Genomic DNA, 26,140 nt, shown 5'->3' with positions numbered 1-26,140 from the left:
ATCTTTCTCTCTGATTTTTTTCTCCCCGAACACGAATATATGGAGTTGGAGTTGAGGTCGGTAGAGCAACAGGGGGCCCACAAGGCAGGGGGCGCGCCTAGGGGGCAGGCGCGCCCCCACCCTCGTGGATAGGTGGTGGGCCCCCTGGCCTTGGTTCTTTCGCCAATATTTTTAATATGTTCCAAAAATAAGTTCCGTGGAGTTTCAGTTCATTCCGAGAACTTTTGTTTCTGCACATAAATAACACCATGGCAATTCTGCTGAAAACAGTGTCAGTCTGGGTTAGTTCCATTCAAATCATGCAAGCTAGAGTCCAAAACAAGGGCAAAAGTGTTTGGAAAAGTAGATACGACGGAGACGTATCACCTCCCCGTCATCTTCGGCACGCGCGACAACTACCGCATCAAGCTGGTCGACTTCGACGTCGCTCGCATCGGCCTCCCGTACAACGCCATCCTTGCGTACACAGCTCTGGCCCAGTTCATGGCAGCGACTCATCCGGCATATAACCTCATGAAGATGCCTGGGAGCAAAGGTGTCCTCACCATCAAGGGGGACACCAAGGAGGCCATGACGGCACTCAAGCTTGCCTTCAAGACCGCCGACGCCGACACCCCCGGCCAAGGAGGCCGCGCCTACCAAGAAGAAGCAGCTGTTCACCCAAGACAAGGCAGAAACCAAGCAGGTGCCGGTCAATGAGGACGGGTCCTTAGGAGCCACCTTTACCATAGGTGCCGGTCTCGATTCCATCCAAGAAGAGGCGTTGGTGAAGTTCTTGTGCGCAAACAAGGATATATTCGCATGGGAGCCTAATCAGCTGGTGGGGGTCCCGAGAGAGGTGATTCAGCATCGCTTAAGGGTGTGCCCCAACATGCGCTCCGTCAAGCAACAAGCGAGGTGGCAATCCACGGAGAAGCAAGCCTTCATCGTCCAAGAGACCCGCAAGTTGGAGGCCGCGGGTACCGTTCGCGAGGTTCGATACCCCACATGGCTGGCGAACCCCGTCATAGTACTGAAGAAAGGCGGGAAGGAACGAATGTGCGTCGACTTCACCAACCTCAACAACGCGTGCCCGCAAGACCCGTTCCCTCTCCCACGCATCGACCAGATCGTCAACTCCACCGCCGAGTGCGACTTGCTGTGCTTCCTGGATGCGTTCTCAGGCTATCACCAGATCAAGATGGCGGTGGAAGATGTAGAGAAGACAACCTTCCTGACCCCGTGTGGGGTGTACTGCTATACCTGCATGCCCTTCGGGCTGCGCAACGCAGGCGCGACCTTTCAGCGGCTGATGCACATCGCCTTGGGGCGGCAGCTCGGGAGAAACACAGAGGCCTACGTCGACGACATAGTGGTGAAGTCTCGGGAGGCAAGAACCTTGATCCAAGACTTGGAGGAGACCTTCGAGAGCCTGCGCCAGGTGAACTTGCGGCTCAACCCGGAGAAGTGTGTGTTCGGTGTCCCTTCCGGCAAGCTGCTGGGATTCCTCGTGTCCCATAGAGGGATCGAGGCGAACCCGGAGAAGATCAAGGCCATCGAGGACATGAGCCCACCGCAGACCCTCAAAGAGATGCAGAAGCTGGCGGGACGGGTGACCGCGTTGGGCGCTTCATCTCCAAGCTGGGAGAGCGTGCCTTACCCTTCTTCAAGCTCATGAAGAAGAAGGGCCAATTCGAGTGGACCCCGGAGGCCGACCGAGCCTTCCAAGACCTCAAGAAATACCTGACCAGCCCTCCGGTGATGGTGGCACCACAACCACTCGAGCCCCTGGTACTCTACCTTGCCGCCACCCTGTACTCTGCCAGCGCAGCGCTGGTGGCGGTTCGGGAGGAGCATCAGGCCAAGGGCGCGCTGCGCCAAGCTACAGCTGAAATGATGCAAGATCAGGAAAGGCGCCGCGGGAGCCGCAGCAGCGTCGACAAAGGACCAAGCTCAGCAGGACAACGTCACAGAGCCACCTGTAGGCGACCAGGCATCAGGAGTTTCACCACCTCAGGAGGCGTCCGGGCACCTGCAAGACACAAGCCTCACCAACGCGCCAGCCCTTGTCGAGCACCCGATGTATTTTGTCAGCACGGTGTTGCGGGACACAAGGACACGATATCCCATGCCTCAGAAGCTCTTGCTCGCACTCTTGGTGGCCTCGCGCAAGCTGCGGCACTACTTCCAGGGCCACCCCATCAAGGTCGTCTCTGCCTACCCGTTGGAGAGAGTGCTCAGGAGCCCGAACTTTGCGGGAAGGGTTGCTGAATGGAACATCGAGCTGCAAGCATTCCAGTTGGAGTTCAGCACTACCCGAGTCATCAAGGAAGCCGCGCTTGCTGATTTTGTGGCGGAATGGACGGATGCCCCGGCACTTGAAGTAGGCGAAGACCGGTCCACCTCGCCGGGTAGCGAGGCACCGGACGGTTGGGTCATGTATTTTGACGGCGCCTTCGCGCATCAGGGCGCGGGTGCTGGGGCAGTACTCATCTCGCCCACTCAGGACAAGCTCTACTACGCCGTGCAGCTCTGCTTTCAGCAGGCCGAGAAGGTCTCCAACAACATCACAGAATACGACGGCCTCATAGCTGGCCTGAAGGCCGCAGCAGCTCTGGGGGTGAAGCGCCTTGTTGTTAGGGGCGACTCGCAGCTCCTCGTCAACTTCTTCAACAAAGTATACAAGCCTAAGGACGAGCACATGGAGGCTTACCTCGCAGAAGTGCGTAAGATGGAAAAACAGTTCATGGGGCTGGAGGTGCAGCATGTGCCCCGGGGCACCAACAAGGAAGCCGATGACATTGCCAAGAGGGCATCCAAGCGGCAGCCCCAAGAGCTTGGCGTCTTCGAAGAGCGGCTCTTCAAGTCGTCGGCGACGCCAGCACTTTCAAGCGTGGTTCAGCCTCGGGAGGAGCTCCCACAACCATCTGCCACACGAGCCCCAGCCTGTGGCCCGACCTCAGGAGCTCGCCTGCTCTTAGTGCTCGAGCCCCAGGAGGAATGCTGGACCAAGGAATTCAAGGAGTACCTGATGCAAGGAACGCTGCCGGAGAAGGAAAAGGACGCAGAGCGCGTGGCCCGGCAAGCCACGACATACTGTATCTAGGACGGTGAGTTGTACAGGAAGCGACCGAATGATGTTTCGTTGCACTGAATTTCCAGTGACCAAGGAAAGGAGTTGCTGGTTGACATACACGGAGGGGACTGCGGACACCACTCGTCGTCACGGACTCTCGTCGGCAAGGTGTTCCGCAGTGGATTTTACTGGCCCACGACGCTCAACGACACGGCCGAGTTGGTGAAGTCCTGCGAAGCTTGCCAGTTCCATGCCAAGCAGATACATCAGCCAGCTCAGGGCCTCCAGACCATACCCCTTACGTGGCCATTCGCAGTCTCGAGGCTGGATATCTTGGGCCCTTTCCCTCGGGCGCCAGGGGGGCTACCGTTACCTCTACGTCGCCATTGACAAATTCACCAAGTGGGCGGAAGTGGAAGTTGTTTGCACCATCTCGGCTGGATCCGCGGTCAAGTTCATCAGGGCATCGTGAGCCGTTTCGGAGTCCCCAACCGCATCATCACCGATAATGGTTCGTAGTTCACCAGTAACCTATTCAAAACCTACTGTGCTAACCTTGGAATGCAGATTTGCTACGCTTCGGTGGCGCACCCCAGGAGCAATGGTCAAGCCGAACGTGCCAACGCGCAGGTCCTGAGGGGCCTCAAGACCAGGACCTTCAAGAAGAAGCTCGAGGCCTATGGCAGGGGCTGGCACGACGAGCTTCAGTCCGTGCTGTGGTCCATCCGCACCACCGCCACCAAGCCAACGGGCGAGACCCCATTCTTCCTTGTCTACGGAGCTGAAGCAGTCCTTCCTCATGAGGTCAAGCATCGCTCCGCACGGGTCCTGGCGTTCGACGAAACGCAGCAGGACGCCACGCGGGGGATGGATCTCGTGCTGGGGGAGGAACGTCGTCGCGAAGCTGCACTGAGGGCGGCAAGGTACCAGCAAGCGCTGCGGCAATACCACTGCCGCAACATCCGCTCCAGGATGCTCGAGACGGGTGACCTCGTCCTGAGGCGGGTCCTCTCCAGGGAAGGGTTGCATAAGCTTTCACCCATGTGGGAGGGCCCGTTCAAGGTCGTCCACATCTCCAGGCCTGGCGCCGTGCGCCTGGAGACACAGGATGGGATACCTATCCAGAACGCCTGGAACATCCAGCACCTCCGGAAGTTCTACCCATGAAGCAAGGCCCAGAGCCTGTGAAGAAAGGCCAGAGCCTGTGAAGAAGGCCCGGTGCCTGTGAAGAATCGCCGCCCGTGACACTCTCACGTAATAATGAGTGGGGCTGTACACGCCCCGGAGTCTCAGGGGTGCCGGCCTCAGGCCCTGGGGCTCCCTCCCACGCCTAGTGGTAGCACTTAGCTTCGCGCTGGTGAGAAGACTTGAAGACTAGATTAGGTGCCGGACGCGGCTTTTCATTTGCTTTCCGTAGTTGGCTCGCTTTTCCTTAATCGAAGTTTGCCTATGGTGTTCCTTGCTGATTCGATTCCCTCGCATCTTACCGCATTTGCTGGCTCTGGTTCGCTCGTGTTCTCTCTCTCGCATACCTCGCGAGGGGGCTAGGCAGGTGCTCTCGCGAGCGTTTTTCTCCTCTCTGCCTTCTCGCGAGCCACCCTCGTTCGAGCCCAAAAACTGGCGCATCTCTCCTAGTCCGTGCCCCTCGGGTACCGCGATACAGAGCGCCAGGTCAAGGCTTGGGTGAACGGCAAATCTTTTAGCGCACTTCCTAACGAATTTTTGCAGTTCCTGAGTGAACACAGGCCACCAAGTCAAGATGGACACGAGGAAACAAACACCTCGTAAGGAAGAGGGCATCCCGAATACACTAGGTTAAGTTATCTTTGCGCAAAATAACAACACGGCACGGGAACAACACGCATAGTGCAATAACCAAGGACCATAGTTCGGTACACGCCCCTCTGGGCCCATACTGGTTTCATTTTTGATGCAGGAAAAAGAGCAAAACAAAAGCAGCGTTGCAGCGATCCACGGAGGCAGGCCCCTAGCGACATCCTGAGCCTAGCCAGACCCATCCCCGCGCTTCACGGAGGCGCGGCGATGAGACGACCCGCTGCCGCCTTCAAAGCGGGCGCGGCGTCGCGGCAGCTGGTCGTAGCCACCACTGCTGGAGCTGTTGCCGGAGGAAGAGCCGCCGTAGCTGTACGAGACACGGTCGCCGCCGAGGGCGGGCTCGCCCTCATCCTCGTCGCAACCGTCGCCAAGGCCGAGCACCTCCTCGCCGTCGTTCGCCTCGGGGCAGCACCCGGCACGGCGACCATCTTCCCCGAACACCCTCACGTAGAGGGTTGCCTCGCCATCGAACCTGAAGTGGAGGGTGCATCGCCAGCCCCGGCCGCGCGCGCGGGCGAACGTCTGCCAGCCGTAGGCCAGGGCTATGTTGCCCGCGGCGGAAGTCTCGACCGCGACCCAAGAGGCCTTGCTGCAGCAACCATCCGCCTACAACTAGAGCCCGCCTGGACCAGAGGCCGGCAGTTCGTCGACGAAGAAGCGCGGAAGATGGAGCCAGTTGCCGGTCGGGTTCTCCGACCAGACGACGAACTCCAGCGACACTTCCGCCGAATGGAAGCGCGGACGGGGAGGCCGCGCCACCATGGCACGCCTCCCATTGTCAACTGGACCGCCATGGCTGGGACGACCCCCTCCGCGTGCCGCGGCGCCGCTACGACGGTGGGCCGCGTCGGTGGTCGTGACGTGCTTGCGCGGACGGCGCGTCCGCGCTTAGGCACCGGGCAGCCAGGTCCCTTGCGAGGGGCTTTCCCCTTCTCGGCGGCAGAGAACTTCCTTCGTGGCTCCATTGGTGGCGCTGCTAGCAATGGAGCGAGGAGGAAGAAGCAAGCGAGCAAGGAAGAGATGGGCAACGGGGGCTCCGCCCCCTCCCTATTTATAGGGGAAGAAGGCCAACCGGCGCCTCCCACGATCGCAGGTAATGATGGTTTTCCTTGAATGTCGCAGGGACTTGTCAAATCGAGCAGTTGCCGAGGCAGCGTGGGGAAGCGGAGACGCCCACGTCCAATCAACCGCCATGCGTCGACCAAGGCCGCAGGCTTTTGGGCCCGGCGGTGCTCCGCGCTTGACCTTTGGCTTCGCCTCGAAGCCAAGCCCGAGCGCACCTTGGGCCCGGGGGATACTGTCGGCGTTCTGGGAACGGGGGTCCCTAGACTTGCCTGCCTGCGGCCCACGACGTGGCTATGCTAGCAGGCCGTACGGCCCATCTTCATCAACAAGGCGTCCAAGGCCTTCGCGAGGGGCCAAGCCTCGCGAGCGTACGACGCAAGACCTCCTCCGGAGCGGCCTCCCCAGGCAGGCTCGCGAGGAGCGGAGATATCAAGGCGGGGCAAACCTCGCGAGGCTCGCGTGATGTGAGCCGTGACGATCTACACCAGGCGGGCGCCAGGTGGGCGCCAGCGTGCGCAGCGTCCTTGTTTCTTCTTTGGTGCTAAGGAGGAAGGCGCAAGCGCAGAGTACCGAGGCATCAGGCAAAGATTTCCATATCAATGCAACAAGACCAAGACCAGCAGGACGGCAAGACGGAGGTCACCATGGAGCCCAAGACGGCGTCACCACCAGAGCCTTTTGCAGGCGAAGACCACTTTTGTCAGGATAGCTTGTACTAGCTATCCCCTTTCAAATCGCCCGCCGTTGTTGGCTCCCTTCCCGCTCAATATTTGGGAAGAGGACAAGGGCCTCTATAAATAGGTCTAGCCACCACAGTCGGGGGCAACTGGATCTCATCTGATCGAGTCCTCTCCACACAAGTTAGACAAGCACAAGAACGCCTCAACCTCAGGAGGCTGTTCTTCCCCTTGTACTGTTCATCATCAGCCCAAGAGGCAATCCACCACCACACATTGGAGTAGGGTATTACACCACAACGGTGGCCCGAACCAGTATAAATCTCGTGTCTTCTGTGTTGTGAGTTCGTCGAGTTCGTCCGCGAGATCTTAGCGAGCTAGGGCGTGGATCGGTAGGGGGAAAGAACTTCGTGCGCACCCCAGAGTTTGAACCTTAAGGGTTTTGCCGGAACCCCACATCCGACAGGGAGGTGCTTGGCGACGGAGAGGTGGGGCGGCAAGGGCGAGCTCGGAATCGGGAGGCGGCGGTCCTCGGCGGGCTCGAGCGGCGGCGGTCAGGTCAAGGGCGGCGGCGGTGAGGTCGAGGGCGGCGACGGTGAGGTCGAGAGCGGCGGCAGGCGGCGGCGGTGAGGTTGAGGGCGGCCTCGGGTGCTGGCAGTGAGGGCAGGCTTGGGCTCGGGCGGTGGCGACGGAGGAGTTAGGGGAACAGGGGGGAGAGAGGGGGGAAGCAGGACTTAGTGAAATTTTGAGCCCGCGGGTGGTTAAGTCGAACTAGCAGTAGTGCACTTTAGGAAATGCGCTATAGCTAATAGCTATAGCGCGTTTTAGTGAAAAACGCTACTGCTAATTCTAAGCACGCATTAAAAATATACATTTGTCATCATTGATCTTTTTGTGTAGAATCTAAATAGTCAACATGAATCCTCATAGTACCTGTATAGGTACTGGTGAAGATTCATATTGCAGCCACAAGTCCTACACATATAGTTCAATGAAGACCAAGTGCTCGAGATAGTTTGAGAAGTAACATATTTAAGGTGGTAAACACCTTGTTCGCTTAGCAGTATGGGACTAAACTTAATTAGGTGCAATACTTAGCAGCAGCGAGTTTTGAAGAAAAACGCTGCTACTAAGTACTTTAGCAGTAGCGCGTCCAGGGAAGGGCGCTACTACTATATCTAGCCTGGAGGCAACGTCGTGGCAATTATAGTAGTAGCGCTTGTTTCACCTAGAGCGCTACTGCTACCGGGTTATTAGTTGCGCGGTTTCCTCAAGCACGCTACTGCTAATTAGCAGTAGCGTTTGTTTTTAAACTGCGCTGCTGCTAAGATTCTGTGTATAAGGTTTTCCCTAGTAGTGCCACTTCAACAATGCTTGTCTCTCTCACTTTCACTTTCCTTTTTGAAAAAAATTTGGGTTCCCCTCTTTATTTTTTTGTTTTTAAACTATATGAAAGCACTCAACAGAAATAAATGACTCTCTAAAACTTACGGGTTGTCTCCCTGGCAGCGCTTTCTTTAAAGCCATTAAGCTAGGCATATAGTGCTCAAGTAATGGATCCACCCGGATCCCAAGGTATATCAAAGACAATTTTAATTAGCAATGATTTGGCATTTAGTAGTGAGCACAAAGTAACATAAATCAAGCAATGACGAAGCCTAACTCTCTTCCTATGCATCGGCATGTCATAAAAGAACAATTCATGCACACACAGTAAAGGCCAATGCATAGTATAAACAGTTTCTTGCAATTTTATCATATTGGAAACATAGAGAGGTGGAGATATAGTTCCTCTCTCATAATAATTGCAAGTAGGAGCAGCAAGAACATGCATATTATACCTATCAAAATCATCATGTGCAATGGTAAAAGGCAACCCATCAATATAATCCTTAATAAGGGCAAACTTCTCCGATATAGTGTAGTCGGGAGAATTCAAAAAGATAATAGGACTATCATGCGTGGGTGCAATAGCAACAATTTCATGTTTAACATAAGGAACTATAGCAAGTTCATCTCCATAAGCATAATTCATATTGGCATCTTGGCCACAAGCATAGCAAGCATCATCAAAAAGGGATATTTCAGAAGAATCAACGGGATCATAACAATCATCATAGCAATCATCCTTCGGTAAGAACGAAGGGAAATTAAACAATGTATGAGTTGGAGGGTTACTCTCATTAGAAGTGGGCACGGGTAGCTAATCCGCTCTTCCTCCTTTTGTTCTTCGCTCTCCTCATCATCTTTTTCATCCAATGAGCTCACAGTTTCATCAATTTCTTCTTCCATAGACTCCTGCAAAATATTAATCTCTTCTTGGACAGCGGAGGAGTCCTCAATATATGGTTTAATATAATGATTAGAAGCATAATTATCATAACAATATTTAAGGATGGCAAAAAATTTAGATTTGTAAAGAGTAGCATCATACTTTTCAATCAAACAAGCAATTTCATAAGCACCCTTAAAAGCAACAAATTCTTCAATTTGTTGAACATCATAGTAATTATAAACACCCTTAGCATAAGAAGATACGATTCCATTATCACTAAACTCACATTGGTAGGGAAGGTGTTTCTTAGGGTCTTCAGAACAACAAGTAAAATCATATATTTCACATAAATTACAAGGATAGCATTGCAAACAATGAATTTGATCCAGTAAAAGTTTCCATTTTTCAGATATGCAATGTCGCACATAACAAGCATGCTCATCTAAAGATTTGCCCTCAACTAAGATAGTTGGGGTTTCAGCACGAGCACATAGGGATCGAAGATGATCCAAGTAAAAAGCTTCAGGAGTGTGATAGATTTTGAGTGGTTCTTCAACCATTGGTTCAGTAGGTACAACTATTTTTTTTGGTATTTTGCGTTTCCTACCCATAACTAAAGATAAAAAAACAACTAAGAACAGCAAATAAAAATTACTTAGTGATAAAGCAAACAAGCACACACGAGAATATTCACCCCACGCTATTGATCCCCGGCAACGGCGTCAGAAAAAGGTCTTGATAACCCACAAGTATAGGGGATCAATTGTAGCCTCTTTCGATAAGTAAGAGTGTCGAACCCAACGAGGAGCTAAAGGTAGAACAAATATTCCCTCAAGTTCTATCGACCACCGATACAACTCTACGCACGCTTAACGTTCGCTTTACCTAGAACAAGTATGAAACTAGAAGTACTTTGTAGGTGTTTTAGGATAGGTTTGCAAGATAATAAAGAGCGAGTAAATAAAATCTAGGGGCTGTTTAGATAAAGATACAATAAACTTAATATAGCGAGTGTGGAAAAGTGGTGGTAGGAGTTGCGAAATTTTCCCTAAGCAATTGACTACTTTACTAGACCGATAGCAAGTTTTATGTGGGAGAGGCCACTGCTAGCATGTCATCCCTGACTTGGAATTCTATGCACTTATGATTGGAACTATTAGCAAGCATCCGCAACTACTAACGTTCATTAAGGTAAAACCCAACCATAGCTTTAAGATATATTGGTCCCCCTTCAATCCCGTATGCATCAATTTATATGCTAGGTTGAAGCTTCTGTCACTCTTGCCCTCCAATACATAGTCCTATCAACATACAACTAACCCTATGGTGTGATCCACGCGCGCGCTCATATGATGGGCACCAAAGGACAGCAACATAACCACAAGCAAATTAAACCAATCATAGCAATTCACCAATTACCAATTGTTGAGGATATAGACCTTAGAGTCACCCGCCAGGAGGGGCCGGGTTACTCTAATGGTCATTACCAGAAGCCCGGCGTCAAGCTTGAAGACGGTGGGCCAGAGATGGGCTTAAGACCCGGATATGGCTTAAGGCCCGTAGTTACAATCATTATCATGGTAGAACTTGTAGTGCAAGGCAAGAATAGCTGAGAATCCGAGCTGGACACTCTTATGAGCCGGCCGGGACTCTGAGAGCTGCTGGGCGTCAGCCTCCCTATATAAAGGGACGACACGGCAGCGGTTTAGGGAGAAGAACAATCTCATCGAAAGGCAGGCATAGCGGTTTAGCTCCCTGGTGATCGTAACCCTAATCAATACCACCTCAAACTGGACGTAGGTTTTTACCTTCACCGTAAGGGGCCGAACCAGTATAAACCCTCGTGTTCCTTGTCCCGCATTAACCCCTTCAAGCTTCCTAGCTGCGATGGCGCCACGACTAAGTCCTAGCTCGAGGACATCTGCCGTGACAATTCCACGACACCAATAGTACAATGAAAATCTACTCAGACATCATAGGATGGCAACACATCATTGAATAATAATATGAAGCATAAAGCACCATGTTCAAGTAGAGGGTACAGCAGGTTGCGGGAGAGTGTACCGCTATAGATAGATGGGGGAAGGTGATGAATATGTTGGTGCAGATGATGGAGGTGTTGGTGTAGATCGCGGTGATGATGATGGCCCCCGGTGGCACTCCGGCGCCACCGGAAGCGAGGGGGAGAGAGCCCCCGTTCTTCTTCTTCTTCTTCCTTGACCTTCTCCCTAGATGGGAGAAGGGTTTCCCCTCTGGTCCTTGGTCTCCATGGCATGGGAGGGGCGAGAGTCCCTTCGAGATTGGATCTGTCTATCTGTCTCTCTCTGTTTCTGCGTTCTCAGATATGGCCTTTCACTGTTTGTTTTATAACCGGAGATCCGTAACTCCGATTGGGCTGAATTTTGGACACGATCTATATCCAGAAATTAGCTTTCTTGCGGCGAAAGAAGGGCTCCAACCGCCTTACGGGGTGGCCACGAGGGTCCAGGGCGGGCCTGACCCCCCTGGGGCGCGCCCCCTGCCTCGTGGCCCCCTCGGGCATCGTATCGCGTTGATTCTTCTTCCCAAAAATCATAAATATTCCAAAAAAAACCGCCGTCAGTTTTTATCCCGTTTGGACTCCGTTTGATATGGGTTTTCTGCGAAACAAAAAACATGCAACAGACAGGAAGTGGCACTGGGCACTGGATCAATATGCTAGTCCCAAAAATAGTATAAAAAGTTGCCAAAAGTATATGAAAGTTGTAGAATATTGGCATGGAACAATCAAAAATTATAGATACGACGGAGACGTATCATTGTCCTATCGGTAATTGGTAAATTTCTATGATCGATTGGTTTAATTTGCTTGTGGTTATGTTGCTGTCCTTTGGTGCCCATCATATGAGCGCGCGCGTGGATCACACCATAGGGTTAGTTGTATGTTGATAGGACTATGTATTGGAGGGCAAGAGTGACAGAAGCTTCAACCTAGCATAGAAATTGATGCGTACGGTATTGAAGGGGGACCAATATATCTTAATGCTATGGTTGGGTTTTACCTTAATGAACGTTAGTAGTTGCGGATGCTTGCTAATAGTTCCAATCATAAGTGCGTAGAATTCCAAGTCTGGGATGACATGCTAGCGGTGGCCTCTCCCACATAAAACCTGCCATCGGTCTAGTAAAGTAGTCAATTGCTTAGGGACAATTTCGCAACTCCTACCACCACTTTTCCACACTCGCTATACTAACTTTATTGCTTCTTTATCTAAACAGCCCCTACTTTTTATTTACGCACTCTTTATTATCTTGCAAACCTATCCAAAAACACCTACAAAGTACTTCTAGTTTCATACTAGTTCTTGGTAAAGCGAACGTTAAGCATGCGTAGAGTTGTATCGGTGGTTGATAGAACTTGAGGGAATATTTGTTCTGCCTTTAGCTCCTCGTTGCGTTCGACACTCTTACTTATCAAAAGAGGTTGCAATTGATCCCCTATACTTGTGGGTTATCAAGACCTTTTTCTGGCGTCGTTGCCGGGGAGCAATAGCGTGGGGTGAATATTCTCGTGTGTGCTTGTTTGATTTATCACTAAGTAATTTTTATTTGCTGTTCTAAGTTGTTCTTTATCTTTAGTTATGGATATGGAACATGAAATACCAAAAAAATAGGTTGTAACGCCCACGATGCGGCTATATCTCCCACGTGTCGAGGCACGACTTAGAGGCATAACCGCATTGTGGTTTTGTCGCAAGAAGGGTCATCTTCACACAATCCCATGTAATGAACAAGAATGGGATAAAGAGTTGGCTTACAATCGCCACTTCACACAATACATAAATATAATCCATACATCATCCAAAATACACACCTAGACCGACTACGGTCAAGATCCGAATGAAAATAAGATAACCCCAAATGCTAGATCCCCGATCGTCCCAACTGGGCTCCACTACTGATCATCAGGAAAAGACACATAGTAACGACCACGTTCCTCATCGAACTCCCACTTGAGATCGATCCCATCATCTGCACTGGCATCGTCGGCACCTGCAACTGTTTTGGTAGAATCTGTGAGTCACCAGGACTCGGCAATCTCACACCCGCGAGATCAAGACTATTTAAGCTATAGGAAAGGATGGTGTAATGAGGTGGAGCTGCAGCAGGCAACAAGCATATATGGTGGCTAACATACGCAAAAGAGAGCGAGAAGAGAAGCAACGGAGCGGTCGTCATCTAGAAATGACCAAGAAGTGATCCTGAACTCCTACTTACGTCATTCATAACTCAAACCGTGTTCACTTCCCGGGCTCCGCCGAGAAGAGACCATCACGGCTACACACACGGTTGATGTATTTTACTGGGTCAAGTGACAAGTTCTCTGCAACCGGACATTAACAAATTCCCATCTGCCTCATAACCGCGAGCACGGCTTTCGAAAGATAAAACCCTGCAGGGGTGTCCCAACTTAGCCCATCATAAGCTCTCACGGTCAACGAAGGATAAACCTTCTCCCGGAAAGACCCGATCAGTCTCGGAATCCTGGTTTACAAGACATTTCGACAATGGTAAAACAAGACCAGCAAAGCCGCCCGAATGTGCCGACAAATCCCGATAGGAGCTGCACATATCTCGTTCTCAGGGCACACCGGATGAGCAGTCCGTACAACTAAAACCAATCCTCGAGTTTCCCCAAGGTGGCGCTGCAAAGGGCTCTAGTTTGGACCAGCACTCAGAGGAACACTGGCCCGGGGGTTTAAAATAAAGATGACCCTCGGGCTCTAGAAAACCCGGGGGAAAAAGGCTTAGGTGGCAAATGGTAAAACCAAGGTTGGGCCTTGCTGGAGGAGTTTTATTCAAGGCAAACTGTCAAGGGGGTCCCATAAATCACCCGACCGCGTAAGGAACGCAAACTCAAGGAACATAATACCGGTATGACAGAAACTAGGGCGGCAAGAGTGGAACAAAACACCAGGCATAAGGCCGAGCCTTCCACCCTTAACCAAATATATAGATGCATTAATATAATAAGAAATATTGTGATATCCCAACATATCCATGTTCCGACATGGAACAAACTTCAACTTCACCTGCAACTAGCAACGCTATAAGAGGGGCTGAGCAAAAGCGGTAACTTAGCCAAACAACGGTTTGCTAGGCAAGGATGGTTAGGGGCTGACATGGCAATATGGGAGGCATGATATAGCAAGTGATAGGTAGCGCAGCATGGCAATAGAGCGAACAACTAGCAAAGCAAAGATAGAAGTGATTTCGAGGGGTGGTCATCTTGCCTGCAAGGTTCTCAGAGTTGTCGAAAGCTTGATCCTCGTAAACGTACTCAACAGGTTCCTCGTTCACGAACTCGTCTCCCGGCTCTACCCAAGACAAGAACACAAGCAACGGAACCACAATCAATCACGAGAAATGCACAAGCAAGATGATGCAAAACATGTATGATATGCGAGATATGATATGCGATGCATATGCGTGCTCCGGAAGAAAAATGATGAACAAGGCAGTAACTTGTCAAACCAAGCATGCCACTGGAAAGATGAGATGATTTCGGTCGAAATCGATATAAAGATCACCGGAAACGGATGCACGGTTTGCAAATGGCAAGCAAAACAAGAATGACACGAATCTGTGATTAACAGCATGATAGCACTTAAAATGCAACAAGTAACAATGCTACAGCACTCCAACGTAGCAACAGAGCATATGACCGTAATCTACAGGAGATGGTTGACAAAAGATGAACACTGAGCTACGGCTAGTTCACAACATAACAAGCTCAAACAAGCATGGCAAAAGTGCAAAAGATAACAGGTTCACAGACTGAAATTACTGGACATGGCAGAAAACAGCATCAGGTAGCAATGTTCAGAGCACGAAATCAATATGCTACAGGAACTTAACACGGCAAACCAAGGCATGAAAGTATTCTAATAAATGCATATGACAAAAGTCCCTTCCTAACCATCAGCCAAAAAGGATCAGAAGATATGATGGCAAGCATGTAAACATAGCAAGTTTCGTTAACAGGTTTCAGACTTGGCAGAAAACAGAGCATGGCAGAAACAATAATATGAGGGCATCTTTGTGAGCTTGATGCACTCACCACAAAGCAATGCATGACAAAACAAGCATACCTACGGCAACATGGCATGTTTATTAAGCTATCCATGGCAAGAGCAAGTACATAGCATGTATGGATCAACTACAACCAGCTTGGCAAAATTGCATATCATGTTAAGAATCTGCCAGAAATATTTTATAGCAAAAGTAGAGCAAGATTGAGTCATGCTACGGCACTCCATAATTGCAAACAAGGGCAGGAATGGATCAGCTACAACAATACATACAAAACATCCTTACTGAACATCTCCAAAATATGCATGGATCTCTCTGTAGTATCAAGTTTACATGGCAACAAAATAACAGCAGACAGACTTAGAGAAATCACTAAGTCCCTGAAATCAGAAACATTACGGAGCCTAGTTTGCATGCTTGTGCTAGTCACCACAGAGATCACAAAAATACATGGCATACACCAAGGGAAATATGGCATGGCATACAATAAAACACATGTAGAGCACATGCCCATAAGATGCACAGATTAAATGCTACAAAAATAACAAATCTCCAAGTTCTGCTAAGAACCAGTAGATAACAGCAACTAGCACTCTTGCAACAGAGATTTGGGCATCAAGATGGCCTCTAATGAACATGGTGCAATTGAATAAAATGTAGAGCATCACGAGGCAAACAATTCAATATATTACACGCGCGAAACAGAGCTATGTGTAGAGAGTTATGATTCCATGAACAAGAGCATATGCTGAAAAAAATCAAAGACTTAGGAAAATTTCGGGATCGGGAAAAATCAACCTTAGGTTTACTAGATCTGGATCGGGGCGCGGTTCCCGAGGTTGGCCGGGCCACTCGCCGGAGTTGGGAGGGAGAGGACGCCGGAGTTGGAGGGAGAGGACGCCGGGCGTGGAGGAGCTCGGGCTTCGGCCGGCGAGGAGGAGGCCGGCGAGCGGGCGAGGCCGGGGCGCTCGGGCCGGGCGGCGCAGCCAGCGACGAAGGGCAGCGGCGGCGGGGCGCACCGGCGGCGGAGGCGCGACGCGGGCGGCCGGATCCTGGCGCGGGGCGAGCGCCTCGGGCGGCGGCGGCGGTACGGGCCGGGCGGGCCCCGCCTGGGCCCGGCGGGCCGGCGGCGCGGGGAGGAGAGAGAGGGCGCGGGAGGTGACGTGGCAGACGCGGATTGGACAAGGGCGGCGGGTGGACGTGTTCGGCGGCGGTGGTTTTTGTCCGGGCGCGAGGTGGAAGAAGGGTAGGGTTTGGACTGCGAACGTTTTTCGGGGGAGATGCATATATATAGGTAGAGGGAGCTAGGAGAGTCCAAATGAGGTGCAGTTTTTGCCCACACGATCGTGATCGAACGACCTACAGCATGGAAGAGATTTTGGTGGGTTTTGGGCTGTTTAGAGAGGGGGTTTTGCTGCAACACACAGAAGGCATCTGCGGTTACCCGGTTAACCGTTGGAGTACCAAACGACCTCCAAATGGAACGAAACTTGACCGGTGGTCTACCGGTGGTATACCAAGGCCATTTGACAAGCCTCGGTCCATTCCGAGAACGTTTGACACCCGCTCACGAAAGAAAACAAGAGGGGTGCACCGGAGGAGATGGGAGCGCCGGATTGCAAAACGGACAACGGGGAAAATGTTCGGATGCATGAGACAAACACGTATGCAAATGCAATGCACATGATGACATGATATGAAATGCATGACATGAACAAAATGCAAAACGAAAGACAAAACCCGACCACGGAGGGAATATCATAACACATAGCCGAAAATGGCAAGAGTTGGAGTTACAAATATGGAAAGTTACATCCGGGGTGTTACAACACTCCACCACTACGAGAGGATCTCGTCCCGAGATCTTGGACTGAAAGAACTCCGGTTATTCGGAACGGAGGTGGTCCTCCCGTTCCCAGGTGGCTTCCCGGTCGGAATGGTGCGACCACTTCACTTTCAAGAATTTGATAGACTTGTTGCGAGTCTTGCGCTCAGTTTCTTGAAGGATAGCAACTGGGTGCTCACGATAAGACAAATCTTCTTGGAGGTCAATCTCTTCGAAGTTGATAGTGCGCTCAGGCGTCTTGAAGCACTTGCGGAGCTGTGACACGTGGAACACATCGTGCACGTTCGCGAAGTTGGAAGGAAGCTCAAGTTGATAGGCGAGGTCGCCTCTTTTGCCAATGATCTTGAAAGGACCCACGTATCTAGGGGCAAGCTTCCCTTTGATACCGAAGCGACGAGTGCCTTTCATTGGAGAGACGCGGAGGTAGACATGGTCTCCGATCTCAAAAGCCACATCACGGTGCTTACTATCATAGTAACTCTTCTGGCGCGATTGCGCGGCTTTGAGATTATCACGGATGACTTTACACATTTCTTCAGCCTCAGTGATTAAGTCATTGTCAAGAAGTTGGCGTTCACCAGTCTCTGACCAATTGAGAGGAGTACGGCACTTCTGCCATAGAGAATCTCGAATGGGGCCTTGCCCGAACTTGCTTGGAAGCTGTTGTTGTAGGAGAATTCAGCATATGGAAGACAATCTTCCCATTTCATGCCAAAGGAAATGACACAAGCCCTGAGCATATCTTCAAGAATTTGATTGACTCGCTCGACTTGGCCACTAGTTTGAGGATGGAAAGCTGTGCTGAAGCGAATGTTTGTGCCCATGGCCTTCTGGAAGGAGTCCCGGAACTTAGAGGTGAAGATGCTTCCACGATCAGAAGAAATCAATTGTGGAATGCCGTGCAAGGAGACAATTCTGGAGGTGTATAGCTCTGCTAACTGAGCTGCTGTGATAGATTCTTTGATTGGAAGGAAATGAGCCACTTTTGAAAGCTTGTCAATGACAATGAAGATAGCATCATTTCCACGCTTGGACTTTGGAAAACCAGTCACGAAGTCCATTTCGATATGATCAAACTTCCATTCTGGGATAGCAAGAGGTTGAAGGAGACCAGCTGGTCGTTGGTGTTCTGCTTTCACTCTTCGACAGACATCACATTCATTCACGAATTGAGCGATTTCTCGCTTCATTCGAGTCCACCAATACGACTGCTTGAGGTCATGGTACATCTTCGTACTTCCAGGATGAATGGAAAGGAGAGAATTGTGCGCCTCGTTCATTATGACTTTCCTTAGATCACCTTTAGGAACCACAAACCGGTCCTCGAAGAATAAAGTGTCTCTGTCATCAATGCGATAGCACTTGTATTTGGAAAGACCCTTGTCGATACCACGTTTCACCTTCTTCACCATGGCATCAAGAAGTTGTGCCTCACGAATCTGATCTTCCAAAGTAGGAGAGACTATGAGGTTGGCAAGAAAGCCTTGAGGAACAACTTGGAGATTCAGCTTGCGGAAAGCTTCCCAAAGATCCGGTTGGAATGGCTTGAGAATTAAGCTGTTGCAATAAGCCTTCCTACTTAAAGCATCTGCAATGACATTGGCCTTGCCTGGAGTATATTCAATACTCGGATTGTACTCTTGAATCATTTTGACCCATCGAGTCTGCCTGAGGTTGAGGTTGGGCTGAGTGAAGATGTACTTGAGACTCTTGTGATCGGTGAATATGTCCACTTGTCTTCCCAACAAGAGATGTCTCCACGTTATTAATGCATGGACAACTGCCGCCAACTCAAGATCGTGAGTGGGGTAGTTCTTTTCATTGGGCTTCAACTGACGAGAGGTATAGGCCACAACTTTCTTCTCTTGCATTAACACAGCACCGAGACCTTGGAGAGAAGCATCACAGAAAACTTCAAATGGCTTGGATTCATCAGGAGGAGTTAAGACAGGAGCTGTGACTAGTTTCTCTTTGAGAGTGTTGAAAGCAACGTCACACTCAGGAGACCAGACATACTTCGCATGCTTCTGGAGGAGGTTGGAAAGAGGCTTTGCAATCTTAGAGAAATTCTCAACGAATCTTCGGCAATAGCTTGCAAGACCAAGAAAACTGCGGAGCTGCTTGACATTCTGAGGCGGTTCCCAATTCACAATTGCGGACACCTTCTCGGGGTTAACAGCGATGCCCTTGGCAGAGATGATGTGACCAAGGAAAAGAACTTCATCAAGCCAAAACTCACATTTTGAGAACTTCGCATAGAATTTATACTCTCTGAGCTTGTCAAGCACCAATCGCAAATGTTTGGCATGGTCCTTCTTATTCTTGGAGAAGACCAAGATATCATCGAGATACACCAGAACAAATTCATTGGTATAGGGGTTGAAGATGAAATTCATCATCCGAGAGAATACTGGAGGAGCATTGACAAGGCCGAAAGACATGACAGTATATTCATAAGAACCAAAGCTTGTTCTGAATGCTGTCTTGGGAATATCTTCTTCACGAATGCGAATCTGATGATAACCCATACGAAGGTCAAGCTTCGAGAATACTTTAGCGCCTTTGAGTTGCTCAAATAGCTCATTGATGTTGGGAAGTGGATACTTGTTCTTGATTGTCTTCTTGTTCAATGGACGGTAGTCGACACAAAGTCGGTCCGTGCCATCCTTCTTCTTGACAAAAAGAACACCACAACCCCATGGAGATGAACTCGGTCTGAACAAACCTAGACGCTCTTGTTCATCGAGCTGTTTCTTCAATTCCTTCAGCTCGTTGGGTCCAAGCTTGTATGGACGCTTGCAAACGGGTTCGGTGCCAGGCTCTAGTTCGATAACGAACTCAACTGGCCGATGAGGTGGCATACCCAGAAGCTCTTCTGGAAAAACATCTTGATACTCACAAACGACTAGAATTTGAGAGATGGCATTCAATTCGCCCTTCTCATTGAGAGGAAATAACCGAATGGTTTCATCGCGAGCGGCATAAATGATAACATCCTCAGAAAAGTGTGTCAATTGAATTCCCCTGGCAGCACAATCAAGTTGAGCCTTGTGCTTAGAAAGCCAGTCCATCCCGAGAATAAGATCAATATCCGAGTCACCAAGAACAACTGGAGAAGACAGAAATTTATAGTCGCCCATCTTGATTACGGAATCCCGAACGAATGCTCGAGAAGTCAGTTGTCGAGCCGGAGAAACAATAGACAGAGGACTCGGCAATACTTCAGTAACCAGATCATGCATAGCCACAAAAGGTCTAGAAATGAAAGAATGCGATGCACCAGTATCAAAAAGAACTTTTGCAGGAATATCATTAACTGGAAGATTACCCATTATCACATCAGTACATTCCTCCGCTTGAGCTGCATTCATCATGTTCACCTTTGCAGACTTTGGATTATGCTTGACCACTGCATTGTTGGAAGATCTGACAGGAGGAGGAGGCGGAAGGCGCCTTTGGTTGAAGCATTTGTTAGCATAGTGACCTTTCTGCTGACACTTGTTGCAAGTCACCTCTGAGAGTGGACGGTGATAAGGAGCATTGGACTTTGGAGCTTGATTCTGAGACTTGTTCTGATAGCCAGAGTTGGAAGAGTTGGAAGAACCATGGCCACCTTTGTTCTTCTGCTGGTAAGGCTGATGAAACGGAGGAGGAGGAGGCAACCAGAACTTTTGTTGCTTAGCTGCCACAAGTGAGGAAGAAGAAGACTGAACTGCGTCTCTGACTCTCTTCTTAGAAGCCTCACACTTGAGCTGAGCAGCCTCTTGCTTCAGTGCCATGTTATAGAATTGATCAAACTGAGTAGGCTCAACAAGAACGAGAGCTAACTGCAGATCCTCTCTAAGGCCACCTCTGAAGTGATAGATCATGCTCTTTTCATCAGGAACGTCTTGTTTAGCGAAGCGAGCAAGTTTCTGAAACTGGATGTTGAATTGATACACAGACATGTTGCCTTGCTTGAGATTGCGGAACTCCTCACGCTTGCTCTCGACAACACTTTGTGGAATGTGGTGCGCTTTGAAATCCCGACAGAAGTCAGTCCAAGTGATCACACGACCTCCTCTGGAATCTTTGTATTGTTGAAACCAATCAGCAGCTTGGTCCTTGAGCTGAAAAGAAGCGAACTTGACATAGTCCTCAGGCCTGACATTGCTACATTCAAAATGCTTGTTGATGTCCACGAGCCAATCATCAGCATCCGTGGCCTCGGCACAGTAGCTGAAAGACTTGGGCTGATTTGCGAGAAACTGGTTGAGAGTAGCAAAGTGAGGCTGATTGTTGCCTTGACCTTGATTTCCTTGATTGCCTTGCCCTTGGGTGCGTTCTTGCAAGAGTTGCAGAATCATCTGAGCATTGGCGTTGGTGGCTGCCATGATAGCTTGCCATGCCTCCGGAGGCGGAGGTGGTGGCGGAGGGTTCGCTTGACTCCCTTCATTGCGATCCGGATTCTGACGCGTTGGCGGAGCCATCCTGAAGAGGGTGACATCCGTTAGCATCTTGATAGACAAATAGACAAGTAGAATCAACGGATAGAAATTGCAACATATAGTCTTCACAATAAACATTCGAACGAAGATGAACGAATGAATTCCGTAGTAAATCATCACACTTCCATAAGTTGAGAAGCCACTTGAAAAAGATATGAAATCAACATATGCCTTCGAAGCAACTCGAATACCACAATTGAAAACAAAACAAAGTATTGACTTGCAGAATAAGCCGGAACAAACATATGATAGAGATTTCGTCCGAAGATTTCGTGGTGGGGCCCACACGGGCTCAATCGTACAGCACGATCATGTACAAGGCTGTGCACATGACATACGAAGCGTCCCCGAGTCGGCATAGCCAAGGACTCTTTAAGACACTACGAGACCACTGTAAAACCAACCGTGTACAGGCGGACCACTAGACGTCGAACCCCAAACTCATATCATGCGTCTGTCGGAAAGATATCCTAAGGCTACTTGAATTCCCACTTATAAACTCCCGGAACTTTCTGGTTATGCAATCTGGTGTTGGGGATACAGGGGACACAAAATATATCACCCAAACTAGCAATCCATAGATCCAGCTGTATCCATCCGTCAACACATAACCAAGAAACCTTCGGAAATCGTGTACCTCAACCTTCGAAAAGCATCCGTTATACAAGTTATGGCAATACTCCTGAACTCCCGCCCCAGTACTGGGTGGCGTCGAGGTGATCTCACCAACAACTGCATAAAAGAGATTTCGATGTCGGCGAAACTCAGGTATTCCAGAACTGCAACGATAAAATTGTGACGACAACACCTCGGAGCTCAACTCCCCGGGACACTGCCACAACCCCTAAATGTCAGGAGGCACCAAGAACAATGTTCTCGTCACAAAACCATCCGAACGATTCCAAGATACCCGCGTGATCCTAAAAAAAATTAGTGAAATTTGAGGAGAGAAGAGTCAAAACTTCTACGTCAGGAGACCTCACCAGAGCGACGAAGGGACTGAGGAGTAAAAAGAATCCTACTCTCCGATATATATAATCCTAAGACTCAAAACATTTTGTTCTAGACTCAACAACGCCAGCGATTCGATCAAGCAGGGGGGCTCCTAAGTCGGGGATGGCTTTGATTACCAACTTGTAACGCCCACGATGCGGCTATATCTCCCACGTGTCGAGGCACGACTTAGAGGCATAACCGCATTGTGGTTTTGTTGCAAGAAGGGTCATCTTCACACAATCCCATGTAATGAACAAGAATGGGATAAAGAGTTGGCTTACAATCGCCACTTCACACAATACATAAATATAATCCATACATCATCCAAAATACACACATAGACCGACTACGGTCAAGATCCGAATGAAAATAAGATAACCCCAAATGCTAGATCCCCGATCGTCCCAACTGGGCTCCACTACTGATCATCAGGAAAAGACACATAGTAACGACCACGTTCCTCATCGAACTCCCACTTGAGATCGATCCCATCATCTGCACTGGCATCGTCGGCACCTGCAACTGTTTTGGTAGAATCTGTGAGTCACGAGGACTCAGCAATCTCACACCCGCGAGATCAAGACTATTTAAGCTATAGGAAAGGATGGTGTAATGAGGTGGAGCTGCAGCAGGCAACAAGCATATATGGTGGCTAACATACGCAAAAGAGAGCGAGAAGAGAAGCAACGGAGCGGTCGTCATCTAGTAATGACCAAGAAGTGATCCTGAACTCCTACTTACGTCATTCATAACTCAAACCGTGTTCACTTCCCGGACTCCGCCGAGAAGAGACCATCACGGCTACACACACGGTTGATGTATTTTACTGGGTCAAGTGACAAGTTCTCTACAATCGGACATTAACAAATTCCCATCTGCCTCATAACCGCGGGCACGGCTTTCGAAAGATAAAACCCTGCAGGGGTGTCCCAACTTAGCCCATCATAAGCTCTCACGGTCAACGAAGGATAAACCTTCTCCCAGAAAGACCCGATCAGTCTCGGAATCCCGGTTTACAAGACATTTCGACAATGGTAAAACAAGACCAGCAAAGCCGCCCGAATGTGCTGACAAATCCCGATAGGAGCTGCACATATCTCGTTCTCAGGGCACACCGGATGAGCAGTCCGTACAAATAAAACCAAACCTCGAGTTTCCCCAAGGTGGCGCTGCAAAGGGCTCTAGTTTGGACCAGCACTCAGAGGAACACTGGCCCGGGGGTTTAAAATAAAGATGACCCTCGGGCTCTAGAAAACCCGGAGGAAAAAGGCTTAGGTGGCAAATGGTAAAACCAAGGTTGGGCCTTGCTGGAGGAGTTTTATTCAAGGCGAACTGTCAAGGGGGTCCCATAAATCACCCGACCGCGTAAGGAACGCAAACTCAAGGAACATAATACCGGTATGATAGAAACTAGGGCGGCAAGAGTGGAACAAAACACCAGGCATAAGGCCGAGCCTTCCACCCTTAACCAAATATATAGATGCATTAATATAATAAGAGATATTGTGATATCCCAACATATCCATGTTCCGACATGGAACAAACTTCAACTTCACCTGCAACTAGCAACGCTATAAGAGGGGCTGAGCAAAAGCGGTAACTTAGCCAAACAACGGTTTGCTAGGTAAGGATGGTTAAGGGCTGACATGGCAATATGGGAGGCATGATATAGCAAGTGATAGGTAGCGCAGCATGGCAATAGAGCGAACAACTAGCAAAGCAAAGATAGAAGTGATTTCGAGGGGTGGTCATCTTGCCTGCAAGGTTCTCAGAGTTGTCGAAAGCTTGATCCTCGTAAACGTACTCAACAGGTTCCTTGTTCACGAACTCGTCTCCCGGGTCTACCCAAGACAAGAACACAAGCAACGGAACCACAATCAATCACGTTAAGAATCTGCCAGAAATATTTTATAGCAAAAGTAGAGCAAGATTGAGTCATGCTAGGGCACTCCATAATTGCAAACAAGGGCAGGAATGGATCAGTTACAACAATACCTACAAAACATCCTTACTGAACATCTCCAAAATATGCATGGATCTCTCTGTAGCATCAAGTTTACATGGCAACAAAATAACAGCAGACAAAGACAGAGAAATCACTAAGTCCCTGAAATCAGAAACATTACGGAGCCTAGTTTGCATGCTTGTGCTAGTCACCACAAAGATCACAAAAATACATGGCATACACTACAGGAAAGATGGCATGGCATACAACAAAACACATGTAGAGCTCATGCCCATAAGATGCACAGATTAAATGCTACAAAAATAACAAATCTCCAAGTTCCGCTAAGAACCAGTAGATAACAGCAACTAGCACTCTTGCAATAGAGATTTGGGCATCAAGATGGCCTCTAATGAACATGGTGCAATTGAACAAAATGTAGAGCCTCACGAGACGAACAATACGATATATTACACGCGCGAAACGGAACTATATGCAGAGAGTTATGATTCTATGAACAAGAGCACATGCTGAGAAAAATCAAAGACTTGGGAAAATTTCGGGATCGGGAAAAGTCAACCTTAGGGTTACTAGATCTGGATCGGGGCGCGGTTCCCGAGGTTGGCCGGGCCACTCGCCGGAGTTGGGAGGGAGAGGACGCCGGAGTTGGAGGGAGAGGACGCCGGGCGTGGAGGAGCTCGGGCTCCGGCCAGCGAGGAGGAGGCCGGCGAGCGGGCGAGGCCGGGGCGCTCGGGCCGGGCGGCGCAGCCGGCGACGAAGGGCAGCGGCGGCGGCGCACCGGCGGCGGAGGTGCGACGCGGGCGGCCGGATCCTGGCGCGGGGCGAGCGCCTCGGGCGGCGGCGGCGGTACGGGTCGGGCGGGCCCCGCCTGGGACCGGCGGGCCGGCGGCGCGGGGAGGAGAGAGAGGGCGCGGGAGGTGACGTGGCAGACGCGGATTGGACGAGGGCGGCGGGTGGACGTGTCCGGCGGCGGTGGTTTTTGTCCGGGCGCGAGGTGGAAGAAGGGTAGGGTTTGGACTGCGAACGTTTTTCGGGGGAGATGCATATATATAGGTAGAGGGAGCTAGGAGAGTCCAAATGAGGTGCGGTTTTCGCCCACACGATCGTGATCGAACGACCTACAGCATGGAAGAGATTTTGGTGGGTTTTGGGCTGTTTAGAGAGGGGGTTTTGCTGCAACACACAGAAGGCATCTGCGGTTACCCGGTTAACCGTTGGAGTACCAAACGACCTCCAAATGGAACGAAACTTGACCGGTGGTCTACCGGTGGTATACCAAGGCCACTTGACAAGCCTCTGTCCATTCCGAGAACGTTTGACACCCGCTCACGAAAGAAAACAAGAGGGGTGCACCGGAGGAGATGGGAGCGCCGGATTGCAAAACGGACAACGGGGAAAATGTTCGGATGCATGAGACGAACACGTATGCAAATGCAATGCACATGATGACATGATATGAAATGCATGACATGAACAAAATGCAAAACGAAAGACAAAACCCGACCACGGAGGGAATATCATAACACATAGCCGAAAATGGCAAGAGTTGGAGTTACAAATATGGAAAGTTACATCCGGGGTGTTACATAGGTTTACTTGCTACTCATGGAGATGGGGAACCTCCTAAAACCCTCGATGCTGGTTATGTGAAAGATATTATGTACTGCTTTGATAATCCTGAGAAAACCCCATTCACTTATGTAATGGGAGACACGTTGGATCAACGTGAATACTTTAGGGATTATCGCTTGACTCAAAAAGGGAAACTATTATGGGATCAAATTCATATGTTGCATTGGTATGTTCGGGAACTATGCTTGAGATATGATTATACTTGTTGCTCTAGGATGAAGGCTCCACACCTT

Source organism: Aegilops tauschii, chromosome 5 (genome assembly GCF_002575655.3).
Source record: "Aegilops tauschii subsp. strangulata cultivar AL8/78 chromosome 5, Aet v6.0, whole genome shotgun sequence".
NCBI classification, from domain to species: domain Eukaryota; kingdom Viridiplantae; phylum Streptophyta; class Magnoliopsida; order Poales; family Poaceae; genus Aegilops; species Aegilops tauschii.
The sequence above is the reverse complement of the archived record's forward strand: the minus strand, read 5'-3'. Positions refer to the sequence as shown.